The following is a 15,466-nucleotide window of genomic DNA, read 5'->3' on the forward strand; positions in this document are numbered from 1 at the left end:
ATGTCGTCCGCCTGCATTCAGAATTTGTATCTCGGTCTTGTTTAGGATAGTTGTCTTCCGCTAGTGTATTGGTGATGCTGTATCTTTGCCTGCTGGTCTGTGAATATTTTTAGCCAGGTCTGTCACTATTGCTCATTTAAATCAGGTGAATTCACTTCTTGGTGTTAAATGAAAAGGGGTCCTGCTTAATTCGGACTCTTTAGACAGGCACCTCTGTTTGCCCCACTCACCTGGCTTTCAAGCTGGACCTTGGTAAATACACCTTTAAGGTCAGCATTTTCTTTAAGCACGGCCTCTTTCTCCCCCACCAGAGTATCGAGGCTCCTCTCTGTGTCACTTAGTTTCTTCTGCACTGCGTCCAGCTCACTGTTCCCCCTGTTCACTGCCTGCTGCAGACTCCTGGGCACGCAGAGGGAGTCAAGAACACCACTTACAGAACGTGCCCAAAGTTAACACCATCCTCTGCAGTACAGGTGAAGTATCCGCCATTATAATCTGCACACTTATCAATGAGGACCTGAACACACACTTATCAGCTCTTACTTTGCTGATTCTTCCAGTTCCTTAACTGTGAGCCGCAGACGTCCAATGACTTCATCCTTAATACAATTCAAGAAAAAAGAACAATATCGAAAAAAAAACACATATTATCCACATATTGATAAGCATAGTGTGCTGTCCTGTAAACTATAACTTTATTTTAAAAGGAAATGTGACATCAACATATAGCATCCATTAATATAGAACAGTGGAGAGCAGAGCAGTGGCACGAATACAACAGAACAGCAAAAGCAGGAAAAAAGTTTAACAATATTGTGCAGTTACTAAGTCAGTATATTTTGCAGCGTTGAACAGCACAAGGGATTCTGCCCGGTGTATAAACATACTCTATGTATGTCTAGATCAACACCTACCTTGGAGGACAGCAATATTCCTGAGCAGGAGTTCTCAGTCATGAAGTCCTTGAGTTTCTTCTGCAGGACTGCCACCTCCTGGCAGGGTCCCTCCACTTTGCGCTGCAGAGCCTGAGGAGAGTACAGCCAGCCTGTTTGATAAATGAGTATTGCTGACTGTCACACAGCACTCAACCACAATAACCCACAGTTCGGTCATGCAGTGAGCTCGACAATTATTGGCACCCTTGATAAATGTGCACAAAAAGTGTTGTTAGCTAAAATATAATAGTTATTAACATACGTTTTATCTTCCAACATGCGTAAAGTAGCGTGCTTTATTCAATGGGATCAACCAAAGTCTTACATTTTTCAAATAAAAATTTTAATTCCCAAAAAAAACAGGTTCCACAATTATTGGCACCCCTGGTTTAATACTTTGGGCATGAGGCAGCCATGCCATTTCTTATTATTTGCGCTCAGGTTAGAGAGCACATTTTTGCGTTTTTGAATTTTTGATCATTTTTCAATGCAGAACTTTTCTGAATCATTTATATCCTTGACCCCTCAGTTCAGACCACAGGTTTTTAATGGGATTGCAGAACATGGTTGTTGATTTTACTTATCCATTTCTGTGTGGATTTCCTTTGTTGATTTCTTAGTGCCATTGGTTTTAAATTATGCCCCTGGACCACTGGCAACAAAACATCAATGACCCACCGCCATATTTGACAGTAGGTATGAGGGCTTCTCCTTGTATGCATTCCATTTTGCCGTCAAACATGTTGATGATGTGTATGGCCAAAACATTCAATTTTGGTCTCATAGCACTCTCTTCCAGTCATTCCAACCATTGCTAATTTAATCAGGTGAATGTACTTCTTGTTTCTCCTATCGTATAAGTCACTTTGGATAACGGCGTGTGTTAAATGAATGTAATGTAGTCTAAGGGGTCCTGCTTAATTCTGATTCTTCAGGCAGGCACCTCTGTTTACCTCTGCCCCACTGACCTGGTTTTGAAGCTGGACCTTGGTAAGGACATCTTTAAGGTCAGCATTCTCTTTAAGCACCACCTCTTTCTCCTTCAGCACAGTATCCAGATTCTCCTTGGCGTCTCTTAGTTTCCTCTGTAAGGCATCCAACTCGCCGATCTCCCTGCTTGCTTCCTGCTGCAGACTCCTGAGCACACAGAGTCATTGAGTTTCACTGCTATTACAATTAATTACTACAAAGTATTTTTACTTTGAAAGTAATTTAAAATGAGGTTAGGTACAATGAGGTGAGTGGGCAGGGTTAAGGATGGAGGAGGAGATATCTTTCAATGTAAACACAGGACCACAGCAAGACTAAAGAATCCTTCATAGTATGCCTTTAACAATGGAAATTTGTGAACATCACACTGGTCAGCACTTACTTTGCCCTCAGCTCCTTAACTGTCACCTGCAGGTGTTCAATCACATCCTCCTGCAATATAATTAGTACAGTGCAGTGAATTTTGGTCTGTTTGTGTGAATAATGTTACATTCTACCACAAATATCTTAGTACTTCATGATAAAAACAGTATATTAGTGCTTGTAAACAAAATAGAGATTACTTTAAATACAGCAAGAAAGTGTATGTAAAGACAAAATGTACAGCTAGCTGTCCATCATGGCCGAAGCTGCATGATATAGTCACTGCATCCATATGAGATTCTGGCTAGCTATCTAACATTGAATGTATCCCACCATTATTTTTTTATTGCTGCTTTGAAACTCTGGAAAACCTATACCTAGTACAACCTGATCCTGTTCATCAATATTATAACTCACATCAGTCGAAGCTAATAAATCAAAAAAGCTGAAAGATAGTGTCAAAAGTTTACTGTGTGGTCTATTTTTTAAGCAGGACTAACCCAACAGAGAAGTACAAAGCTATACTGAGCAGCACATAGCAGTAAGAGATTACAGTGCAGTTAGTAGTGGCTGGCACTGAACAGCACAGCTATGGTATATAGCCCAATGAGAACAGCATTGACACTTATAACGGTAGTCTGTAGAGTAGGGACACACATTTAATCAAAACAATGCTTGACTACAGCACATTTGATTATATTACAGCTACAGCTGAAACACTTACCTTAGAAGACAACAATATCTTTAAGTAGGAGCTCTCAGTCATACACTCCTGGAGTTTCTTCTGCAGCCCGTCCTGGCTGGATCCTTCCACCTTGAGCTGCAGAGCCTGAGAACAGCCCAGCCAGTCTGTCAGATACTGCACACATTTCCAGAAAAGCCTTCCAGTTCCATATCATTGCTCTGTTTCTCTGAACAACAGACCTCATGCACTTGTAACAGGGGTAGGTTTGCCTGACAAGACATGGAGTTATTTCACTCAGTAAAAAGTCATCAGGCGAGGAGACTAATGATACTTTTAGATTTGATTAGATTAGATTAGATTCAACTTTATTGTCATTGCCTTGTAAGGCAACAAAATGCATCCTCTGTATTTAACCCATTCTAGTTACTCTAGCAGTGGGAGGCCCAGGACACTTCACATTATTTAGTGGACGATCATGCCAACTCATCTCTGAACACAGCTACACACTGCCATTGCTAGGAAGTTTCCAGTGCGTTACTGTCGATCAGGTAAAAACTGCAGGCACAGACCGCTTCCATAATTAGACCTAAAATAGATCTTCAAGATCATTTTTCTATGCTGTTCAGATTGACAAGTGCCAAAGACGTCAGTGAATGTGATTCTTTAAATTTGATTTATCAATGTCCTCATCTGACTATCTCCCAATTACCTGGTTATCAAGTTGGACAGTGTTAAGGTCATCTCGGAGGGTGGAATTTTCTCGAAGTGCGGCCTCTTTCTCCTTCTCCATAGAATTCAGCTCCTTATCTGTGTTGGCAAGTTTCTTCCGCATGGTGTCCAGCTCACAATCTCTTTCAGCCAGTGCCACCTGTAGACTCCTGGACACACAGAGGGAGTGAAGCATTCACCGTATTGCCCAATAACCTCTTTAATGCTGCTGCTAATACAAGCCTCACGCTTTAAGACTGACTTCTACATGCATTCAACAGCTCTTACTTCACTGACGTCTCCAGTTCACGTATTTTCTGCAGCAGGGTTTCAATTACTTGTTCCTGAAATTAATTTAAATAAAATTTTCAGATGACATTATTTTACTTCAGTTTAATTACATTACACAAGCTTGGCTTTATTCAGACGGAGAGCTGTTAGTTGTCAACAGCTTCAAGAAGACCTCAGTTCTGTGATAGCAGACTGCACTTTTGCCCTGTACAAAAATCACACTTTATGCACTGTTAAAAATGAATAGTCAATAGTAAATAATAGTGCATTTACAGTACCAGTATTTTATGTCTTGTGGGGAAGACTAAATTAGACAGGGTATGTACATAACATTAAGCCCATGCGTTAAGGAAGGGCACTAACACTGTATACTCCTGCTGTTGTAAAGTACTAATGAAAATGGATGATACATTAAAATGTTGCCCATATTGACAAATAGCTATAAAATATAAATAGGAAAACTTTAGAATATTTTTAGGTCTCTGATAACACACCATGCTCATCTGACTGCTGAGGCAGTGCCTTCCTGCTTCCTAACACTCTCTTTCTCACACTCACCTGGTTGCCAAGCTGGACCCTGTCAAAGCCACCTTGGAGTTCAGTATTTGATTTTACAAGGGCCTCTTTCTCCTTCACCACAGCATTCAGCTCTCTCTCCTGGTCCGTTAGTTTCCCCTGCATGTCCTCCAGCTCCTTGTTCCCTCTGCTCACTTCTTGCTGCAGACTCCTTAGTAAACAGAGGCAGTCAGGGGTCCGGCGTATTGCATGCACTGTAATGTTCAATTGGAAAACCCCCTCGGTCATCACACTGATCAGCTCTCACTTTGTTGAAGTCTCCAGTTCCTCAATTGTGAGCTCTAGATCGTCAATGATCTCCTCCTGAAATACAGTTCAATCATAAATGGAAATTTACTCAATATATTTGAATGTGCACTCTCAGAAATAAAAAGGTACATTTTTGTTCTTCAACGATAAAATTTCACAAATGTACCCTGAAAGTACAGTAATGTTATCTTTCAGTACAAATTAGTCATTTTTCCAAGTGCAAAAGGTACAAATTTATTATACATTGCTGGCTAGGGATACAATTTTATGTACCTACCTACCTATGGTACCGCCCCAGCAACAATCTTTTGTACCTTTTTACAATAAGTAAATAAATAAATACATACAAAATGATCAATGAGCAGTGTTTGGACTAGTACAGTAGGCCTAGTTGCCATGCACCAGGCCAATAATTCTGCCCAGTGTGCTTTTACTATAAATTCGGTATACAGGTTTGACACGTACCTTAGACCACAACATCCTCTCCATGTAGGAGCTCTCAGTCATGAAATCATGGAGTTTCCTCTGCAGGAGCCCCACCTCCTGGCTGGATCCCTCTACCCTGTACTCCATGGCCTGGAGAGAGTCCAGCCAGTCTGTCAGGGACTAATGCACTGATGGACTACATCACAAATCCTGGTTGTCCTACTACTTTGTTTCAAATGTCCAATATCCATGTGCAAAATGGCTGGTGGGTAATAATGAACTTTTCGTATTATTTACTTTCTAAAAATGTTGCTCTTCCTCGGCCTGCCAGGGGGCGGGGTGTGGACGGTGTATCTAACACATTACATTACATTATTGGCATTTGGCAGACGCTCTCATCCAGAGCGACATACAGTTGATTAGACTACGCAGGAGACAATCCTCCCCTGGAGCAATGCAGGGTTAAGGGCCTTGCTCAAGGGCCCAACGGCTGTGCGGCTTATTGTGGCTACACCGGGATTAGAACCACCGACCTTGTGTATCCCAGTCCTTTACCTTAACCACTACGCTACAGGCCACACTAACTCTAAATGGAATAGAGGGGGGTACAACTGGCTACTAAATTGGGAGAAAAAGGGAAAAATCTGAAATAAATGTATAAAAGAAAAATTTAATTGTTAATCAGTAAGGGGTTTACTCCGCTGGCCTGAGGCATCACTTTGGCCTCTCTCACCTGGTAACGGTCACCTTGGAGGTTGGCTTTAAGCTGGGCCTCCTTCTCCTTCATCACAGCATTCAGTTGTTTCTCCGTGTCCGTTAGTTTCCTCTGTACGGCGTCCATCTCAATGATCCCCCTATTCACTTCCTGCTGCCGACTCCTGGGCACACAGAGGGAGTCAGGGGTTCAGCTCATTATAAGCAACAGTAGTCAGTGGTACTACTATTTCATCCATCCATTGATTAATCCATCCATCTTAAGCCGCTTATTCTCGGTCGGTTTCCCAGCATGGTCTATCCCAGCATGCGGGGGATGAGGGGATATTGCCCACACACCATTCACTCACACATTCATACCATCATGAAATTTAGAGCCTCCAGTAATGGGATGTCTTTGGACTGTGGGAGGATCGCACGCATGAAAACTCTTTCAGTTGCAAGTCAAACTCGGTACCCTCTTGCTGCAAGGTGCTATTCAGTGCACCACGGTGTCGCCCCCTATTACAATCAGTACATCTTAATAGTGAGAACCTGAAAATATAGATCAGCTCTTACTTTACTGATGTCTCCAGGTCCTTAACTGTATACTTCAGATTTTCTATTACTTCCTCCTGAAATGAAATAAAACACAAAATGAATTTTACTCCAGAGATTAAATCACATACGGTACTCAGTTAATTCAACTGTAAGGGGCAAACCGATAGGATTTTATGTTTGCCATCCAGCAAGTGCAACCAGTGTCATTTTACTTACTTGCTATTTAATGAGGTTTGTTTAAAGCGACTTATACCCCTTGGTAGACAAGGCAACTTGTATCAAAAAGAAAACGGCAGCTGGATGGACTCTCACTTTGGTTGACAACATCATCTTGGAGCAGGAACTCTCACTCATCAAGTCCTGGAGTTTCCTCTGCAGAAGCTCCAAGTCCTGGCTGGATCCCTCCACCTTGCGCTGTAGAGCCTGAGGAAGAGCCTGTTACATACTGCACACGAGAGCTACTGACAGGCGCAGGGCACTCAACCACAAGAAGGCCTCAGTTCTGCCATACACACGCAGCTAATGCACTGATACGACAGCGTACATTTCATTTGACATTGCTATAACTTTCTACAACAAGACCCTGACCCAGGGAACTCACGATTTATTGTTTAAAAATTACTACAATTTGGAATGAGCGTAAATTTAATTTGACATTTCAAGAACGTTCATTTGACATTGCTACAACTTTCTACAACAAGACCCTGACCCAGGGAACTCACTATTTATTGTTTAAAAATTACTACAATTTGGAATGAGTGTACATTTAATTTGACATTGCAAGAACGTTCATTTGACATTGCTACAACTTTCTACAACAAGACCCTGACCCAGGGAACTCACTATTTATTGTTTTAAAACTACAAATATTTGGAATGGGGTTTTGGAATGAAGTAGCAGCCCTGCTCCATCCTCAGCTGGCTACCCTCTTTCTCCCTCTCCCACTCACCCGGTTATCAAGGTGGACATTGTCAAGGTCATCTTGGAGGTCAGCATTAGCTTGAAACATGGCATCCTTCTCCATCAGCAAAGCATTTAGTTGACCCTGGGCGTCCGCTAGTTTCCTCTGCACGGCGTCCAGCTCCCTATTCTCTCTGCTCGCTTCCTCTTGCAGACTCCTGGGCACACAGGACGAGCCAGGGGCTCAGTCTCCTTCATTTAGTTTCACACACTAACATACCCTTCTTCTGCACTGCAGCTGTTACAACCAGCACACTTTCACAGTGAGGGTTGGTACACGCAGATGAGCTCTTACTTTGTGGCGGTCTCCAGTTTCTCAACCTTGACATTCAGACTCCCGTTTAGTTTATCCTGCAATTGAAATAAAATAAATATATTTTTTTAAACTCATAGTAATACCAATGTGGAATAATTTGCTGTCTTTCATGGAATAAAATTATATGTATGAAAACATCCAACTATACAGTGGGAGCAATAATTATTTGATCCCTTGCTGATTTTGTAGGTTTGCCCACTTACAAAGAATGGAACTGTGTAGAATTTAAATCATAGGTACATTTTAACATTGAGAGACAGAATATCACAAAATAATCCACAATAACAACATCATATAAATTGTGTAAATTTATTATCATATTTTTACATGAAATAAGTATTTGATCCCCTACCAATCAGCAATAATTCTGGCTCCCACAGACCAGTTAGTTTTCCATTACGAAGCACTCCTAATCTCAACTCATTACCCAAAACACCTGTGTCAACTTGTTACATCGTTATGTAGCTGTATAAAAGACACCTGTCCACACAATCAATCAGATTCCAACGTTTCCACCATGGGCAAGACAAAGGAGCTGTCTAAGGACATCAGGGACAAAATTGTAGACCTGCACGAGGCTGGGATGGGCTACAAGAAAATAAGCAAGCAGCTTGGTGAGATGTTATTTTAAAATGGAAGAAACACAAAGTAGCCGCCAATCTCCCTCGGTCTGGGGCTCCACGCAAGATCTCGCCTCGTGGGATATCAATGATCATGAGAAAGGTCAGGGATCAGCCCAGTACTACACAGGAGGAGCTTGTTAATGACCTGAAGGCAGTTGGGACCACAGTCATGAAGAGAACCATCAGTAACACACTACACCGTGAAGGATTAAAATCCTGCTGCGCGCGCAAGGTTCCTCTGCTGAAGAAGGCACATGTACAGGCCCGTCTGAAGTTTGCCAAAGAACACCTGGATGATCCAGGGGAGGCTTGGGAGAAGGTGATGTGGTCAGATGAGACCAAAATAAAGCTATTTGGCATCAACTCGACTCGCCGTGTTTGGAGGAAGAGAAATGCTGAGTACAACCCCAAGAACACCATCCCCACTGTGAAGCATGGAGGTGGAAACCTTATGCTTTGGGGGTGTTTCTCAGCTAAGGGGACAGGACGACTTCACTGTATTGAGGGGAGGATGAATGGGGCCATGTACCAGGAAATTTTGGGCGACAACCTCCTTCCGTCAGTGAGAGCACTGAAAATGGGTCGTGGATGGGTCTTCCAACATGACAATGACCCAAAACATACGGCCAAGGCAACAAAGGAGTGGCTCAAAAAGAAGCATATTAAGGTCCTGGAGTGGCCTAGCCAGTCTCCAGACCTAAATCCCATCAAAAATCTGTGGAGGGAGCTGAAGCTTCGAGTTGCCAAGCAACAGCCTCGGAACCTTAAGGATTTGGAGAGGATCTGCAAAGAGGAGTGGACCAAAATCCCTCCCAAGATCTGTGCAAACCTAGTGAAAAACTACAACAAACGTCTGACTTCTGTGCTTGCCAGCAAAGGTTTCTCCACCAAGTATCAAGTCCTATTGTTCTATGGATCAAATACTTATTTCATGTGAAAATATGATATAAAATTTATATGATGTTGTTATTGTGGATTATTTTGTGATATTCTGTCTCTCAATGTTAAAATGTACCTATGATTAAAATTCTACACCCATTCTTTGTAAGTGGGCAAACCTACAAAATCAGCAAGGGTTTAAATAATTATTGCTCCCACTGTACAACACAGTACCAACTCATACTCAGAATTTCTGAGTTTTCACTTCAAAAGGTCAAGATAAAATAGTAATGAACACTGCTGACACGTAATTGGATGTGACAAGAATGACTGGTTTTCACTGTAGATTATCCATGCATTTTTATAAATAAAAAAAAACATATTATATTTATTAAAATTAACTCATATGTCCAAATGATTTTCAATTTCGTTTCCTGTCTGTACTCATCTTTGTCACTGTGTAGCCCTCTTCTGACTGTTAGTTAACATTAGCAAACTTCCAATGGTAAACAGAAAAAAAGTTGAATTTATTATAATGACTGCGACCATGAGCAAATATTACTGTTCACCTCGTGGATGCATATCAGAGTACTGTAGTATCAGGTGAAACTGCAGTGAACAATGCACCAGCATAGTATTGTCTGGAACAGTAGTGAATAGTGGATAGCATTGTGAAAAGCAGGTTTACATTGGCACCTTTTTTTCCAGCTCTTCTTGGAGAGACTGTTTGTCCTGGTTGAGCTGAAATGTCAATGACTCCAGGCTGTAAAGCCCGTTCCTCAAATCATTCAACTGCTCAAACAAAGTATCTGAAACCGCATATAACATATGAATAAGAATAAACTCTGCTTTCTTTCATTATTGAGTCAAATGGCTGAGATTTGTAGCTAGTTACAATAGGAGCATGTGTAGTGTGAAGTTGAGGCTTTTAAGATTTGGAGTTAGGGGCACATTCTATGTGAAACTTGCCTTAAGACCATGTACTGTGTAAAGATGGTGCTGTTGGTACTTGTGGGAAGAAGCCATATTGGAATATCTCACCGCTTTTCTGTTCCAGCTGCTCATTTCTTTCCAGGACACTCTGAAGCTCCCTCACTTTGGTCACAAGTTTGCATTGGGACTCACTGAGTGCATTCCCAGACTTTACCTTCAGCTCCCTGTGGATAATAATAATAATAATAATAATAATAATAATAAAGTCAACCAAAAAATAATTTACCAAAAAGGCCTCCCCCAAAGTAATGTTCAAACCTGTCCTCAGCCATTCGGACATGTATGTCTGCTGACCCTCACCTGACTGAGCTTATTAATTCCATCTGAGACCTCTTAAGCTCCTCTTCGGCCTTGCCCAACTGGCAGCTGTAGGTTTGGATCTGCTTCTCCAGGTCCAGAACTTGCTCCTCATTCACAGACTGCCTGTTAATAAAATCACAACGCTCCGCATCCAGCTGAAAGCACAGGGATGGAGGCAGCAGTCATCACTAGGGGTCAGAGGTCAAAACACTGAATGGCCATAGAGGTGTCAAAATGATGATGCAAACATACATACACATGTCTGAAAGCATCACGCAGGCATACACACTGGTATCACAGTGATATAGCCTAAATACATCCATTATTTAGGCTATATCTATTTGTAGACAATGCTTGTGTTCTGTCCCTGACAGAACTGTAAGGTGCAGCTGACAGGCATGACCTCACCTTAAGGATGGTAGCCTGCAGTTCCTTCACCCTCTGCATCAGGTACATATGCTCACTCTTAGCCTGTTCCTGTGAAACCTGCACACGTTTGCCAAACAGACAAAAAATACATTAAAAAATCTAGTGTAAATCCCTCCTGAAGGAGACAAATCCTGCTCATTAAAAACCCCTGAAATAAACCCTCCTATTATATTTGGGGTGAATTTGACCCAATTCAGTGTTTGGCATCTCATGAAAACCAGCTATATATTTTTTTCATCTTGATACTGAATGTTTTATATTCTCTATTTTGGTGGGATTAAATAGTAAACATTCAATAAACATAATGCTATGTTTTCGGAAGTCCTGTTTTATCTCAGCTGTCTTTGTTGTTAAAACTTTCTACCCTGAGCTGCTCTGCCAGACTGTCCCTCTCAGCGGTCATGTTGTGCAAGTTGGCCAGTGCTTCGTCCAGCTCTATCTCCCAACACTTCTGCGTTTGGGGCAACTTTCCATTGACTGCCCCATGATTCAGGAGTGCCATCTCATCCTATCCACACAAATGGCCAGAGTGAGCACAGTATGCCACAGTTTTTTGTTTATTTATAGTTACACCCATAAACACTACTCCCCCCCTGACCTTGGGGTTCAGCATGCTTCTCCTGTTTATGTTTCTGAGAAGCTGAGGAGCAGCATCTGCGCATGGCAGACCGGGTACAAGATTATCCTTCCTCAGCTGCGCAACATCGTGGGTGAGCCCCTGACCGCGGCAGGAAACAAGACAGGCCAAAGAGTGTCAATTACAAAACAGCCGTGCTGAACCGTTGAATGTTGTGCAACAACATAAGGACAATCAGGAGAAGTTAGACTCCTGAAGTTTCACTGCACTTTTCTTCAAGTTTTATATTATTTGCTGCTATTCCACCCTGTACTTTGGTGAGGGGCCGCCTCCTGAAGCTGCCATTGAACTGGTTGCTGCTCTTGAAGAATTCACTGGAGGGGCTGTCAGCACATGAGGTCACTTCCTGTTTATAGCTCCACTCTTTATCAATGCTCCTCTTCCTCTCTGCAGGGGCAAGGCAATAACAGCACCACAACCTCACTACAGTGCACAAAATCTGCATATACCACATTATGATTTTTGTCAGCATGCGGCCAATGCAATGGAAGAGGTAAGCAGATCTGAAAGACAAAGGCAAAATATCAAACTACGTCAGGTGCAATAGCAACTACTGTCACTGCCTTTGATGGTTTAATCTATATAATAAATCACTTTGACTGTAACTACTTCTGCTACAATGACAATAGTTCACACTGTGCAACTGCATCCGCTGTACTGCCTTGTGTGTCAGAGACATACCATTGAAGCCTGGATTGCTGCGATTCAGCATATCAATGTCGGTCTTGTCCAGACTCGTGAGAAGCAGTCTTCGTTCCTGAGGCACACAAACAGAGTGAAAGTGGTGAGGGTCAATCCTTTCTTAGAATCAGTGAGACCCACTGACTGCAGAATATCAAATGGGACCTTAATAATTCCAGAAAATAACACTCAGGGAGAATGAGATATGATTGTGTCACTTAACACTAACAGCCAATGCTGAGGCTCTGGTTATTCCTACAGTGTTGTAACCACTGAACCGTATAATTGTTGTAACTCTAAAGGAGCAATATAATTTCACTAAGATTCCCTTGCAGCTTTAGGTAATGTTGTGTGGGTGTGTGTTGCATGAGTATGTTCCCCGATGAGGTTACTTCACCTGCCCTGAATTCCCTACGGTCTGTAGGTCCTGGCCTAAGCGCCACATCTCACCGTGGTCCTATCTGGTTTGCAGTCTCGTGTCCAGAGAAGTATCCCTGTGTCTTTCCTGCAACTAGCTACAAACAGATACAGACAAGAGGAATGACTGGTGAGCATCTTTATATTCTACCCGATTGTTTGCTCATTTGTAGCTTTTTGGAATTTCGCTCGGGTTAGCCTGTGTAACGCTGGCGATCTGCTGTGATAGACTCACTAAAACATAGGAAAGAGGTTATGGGTGGCCCACACCCTGTGTAATTTAGGAGAATGGGCTTCGAATTAGCTAGCTAGGTAATTTACAACGGTAAAACTTTAAAACGAAAAACAAACTATAACGTTACCTTTAAAACGATTTAAAATATGTTGGCTCACTATAGCCTAGTTCATTTAATTTTATATGACAAATTGTAAGTCTGGACAAATAGAGCTATGCATCGTTACAGGCTAGCCTACCTCTGGGATTCATGTCGTTTAATCGGGATCTTAGAGTCAATAGTTTTAAAATGTAACATTAGGTAAAACACAAATATTGATCAGAATAAATTTCCTTTGTTGAATGCACTCACTGAACGCATTGACATAACGGTAGCTATGCACTGAAATGTCATAAAGCATAATCTTTAGTTAGATCTAATCTGGAGAATAGGTCATCATTCTCTGGTAGTTTATCTGTTTACTTACATATTGCCATGGCAACACAGACCTATTGAACGAAAACAAATACAAGCTAGCTAACAAAACATAAAATAGCCCAGCTATTATTTTACACAAGTTTTGCAGTGGTACTTAAGTGGAATACTGGTTCAGAAAGTAAAACTCCACAGTATTTTGTGATCCAATTTGGATTTGCTAATTGCACAATTATTCAAACAGCAGGTTAGAACTATACTGAAATCAGCTGGCTCATGGGAGGAACATTCGGCAGGACTTTCTTAATTTCTGACTCCTGGAATTGAACTGTATAATGCCAGTTGAGTTATCCTGGAGTTTATACATCGGAAAGACAGTCTACTGTCCAGCATAAAGATTGTTCTGAAGGTGCCACATTAAGAATAAGCATTGCCTTACTTTAAATAGAACTGAAATTCATATGAACATGTGAACAACCCGCCTATTTAACGCACTGGAAGCACAAATTAATTATCCATGCTTAACATGTCCTTATGCAATGAGCAAATTCACATAAATATTTGCTGTAGGATACTGAAAAAATAAATGAGGTAATAATTTCTGTAATGCTCACTGAACATTCACACAAGCTGATCTTTAAATTCAAACTTCAGGCAAAAACCTTGGACAGTCATAAGGGAGAAGTTTTGTAAAACTGGCAGAAATATATTCTCCAATCTGGAAATGCATAAATTATATTTGGTCAGAGCAGACTGATGTCCATTTTGTGTGTGAAGATGTAAAAAGACTGAAGATATGTTGGAGAAAACCCTTCTTTAAATCTATGACACCCATGTATCTTTCATATATTGCTCCTGTGCATATTTTCACCTTATTGAAGGCCTGTCTTCAGGGTCCTCGGAGACTACCCATTGCTGCAAAATCCACCCCCATGCGCAAGGAATGCAGAAAAGGCCCACTACTGTCAGGGTTGGAGGTAGTACTGGTTGTGGCCACCAGGGGGGCTTATTACTTTCACCTGGTGGTCATTAGTGCGTACTTGACGTCTACCTCCTGAAGGTATTTAAAGCCCTCATTTCCCCTCAGTCTTCGCTTCGGTGTCACTGTTCGCTCTGCCACCTAAAGCCGGTATTTAGCACATGGTAGACTCAGCAGCTAACGAGTCAGGTATCGTGCTGGTTCGCATTGTGTTCAAAAAATGGTAAGGAAGGGGTCTGCGTGCTAGTGTGTGTACACTGCGACCGCCTTCCTTTTGATTCTGTTGTTCTTTGTTTCTTTTTATTTTCGGCTCGTGTGAGTCCGTGGGTGAGGGACGTTGTCCCCGGTATTTTGTATTTTGATTTGTGGGTTATTTCGGAGCTGCGACCCCTGAATCTTTATTTTTGTTCGCCCAGTCTTTTATACTGGGTTGTACTTTTATTTTGGGTTTATTTAGGGTAGTTTTATTTTCAGAGCCGTTATTTGGGGCTCTTCCTTTTATTTGTGCGGAGTTGTCTCCGAGTTCAGAGCTGTCTCCGAGTTCAGAGCTGTCTCCTCTACCCCCCGGGGTCTTAGTGGCGGGCACGTTTGTGTGTCCGCTTACAAGGGATTTACCCCTTAGTCGCACCTGGCTCTCCGCACCTCCTCAACCTCACACACTACAAGCCCAAAGCTGATTAACTTTATCTTTCCTGAGTGAACTGTTGCAGATATTTTTCTGATGTTGCTTGTTGTTTGTGTAGATTACATCTTCTGACACAATCACACCATACTATCCTTGCAAACTATAAATATTAAATATTTTACATGGAAAAGGTCTGGAGCACACAAATGCAACATGAGCACTTTAATGGTGCAAAATAAAACAGACATGTCAGAAGATCCAGTAGTGCTGAAACAGTTTTCTTTTGCAAAATTAAAGAGCTCATATTGCATCCATGTGAATTCATTTTGAAATAGATGTCTGAGAAGCACTGTATTAGCTTTTTAACTGCCTGATGAGCAAAAATGTAGTTTTGACTAGTATTTTGGTGAATAACCTACTGACTACTTTCCTTTCAGAACTTATAGGCACTATAACATTTTTCAGTATTAAACATTTAACATTAAAAATGAGGAAGAACT

General features: G+C 41.6%; 1 long non-coding RNA gene across 1 annotated transcript; it reads left to right on the forward strand.

Annotated features, from left to right (window-relative positions):
- The first annotated feature begins 12,006 nt into the window (after nucleotides 1–12,006).
- On the forward strand, nucleotides 12,007–14,455 carry LOC133128073 (uncharacterized). Its single transcript, XR_009708717.1, has 4 exons — nucleotides 12,007–12,107; nucleotides 12,288–12,398; nucleotides 12,720–12,842; nucleotides 14,244–14,455. It is a non-coding gene; the product is annotated as an uncharacterized LOC133128073 (long non-coding RNA).
- Nucleotides 14,456–15,466: the final 1,011 nt, after the last annotated feature.

This window comes from Conger conger, chromosome 5, assembly GCF_963514075.1.
Source record: "Conger conger chromosome 5, fConCon1.1, whole genome shotgun sequence".
Lineage (NCBI taxonomy): Eukaryota > Metazoa > Chordata > Actinopteri > Anguilliformes > Congridae > Conger > Conger conger.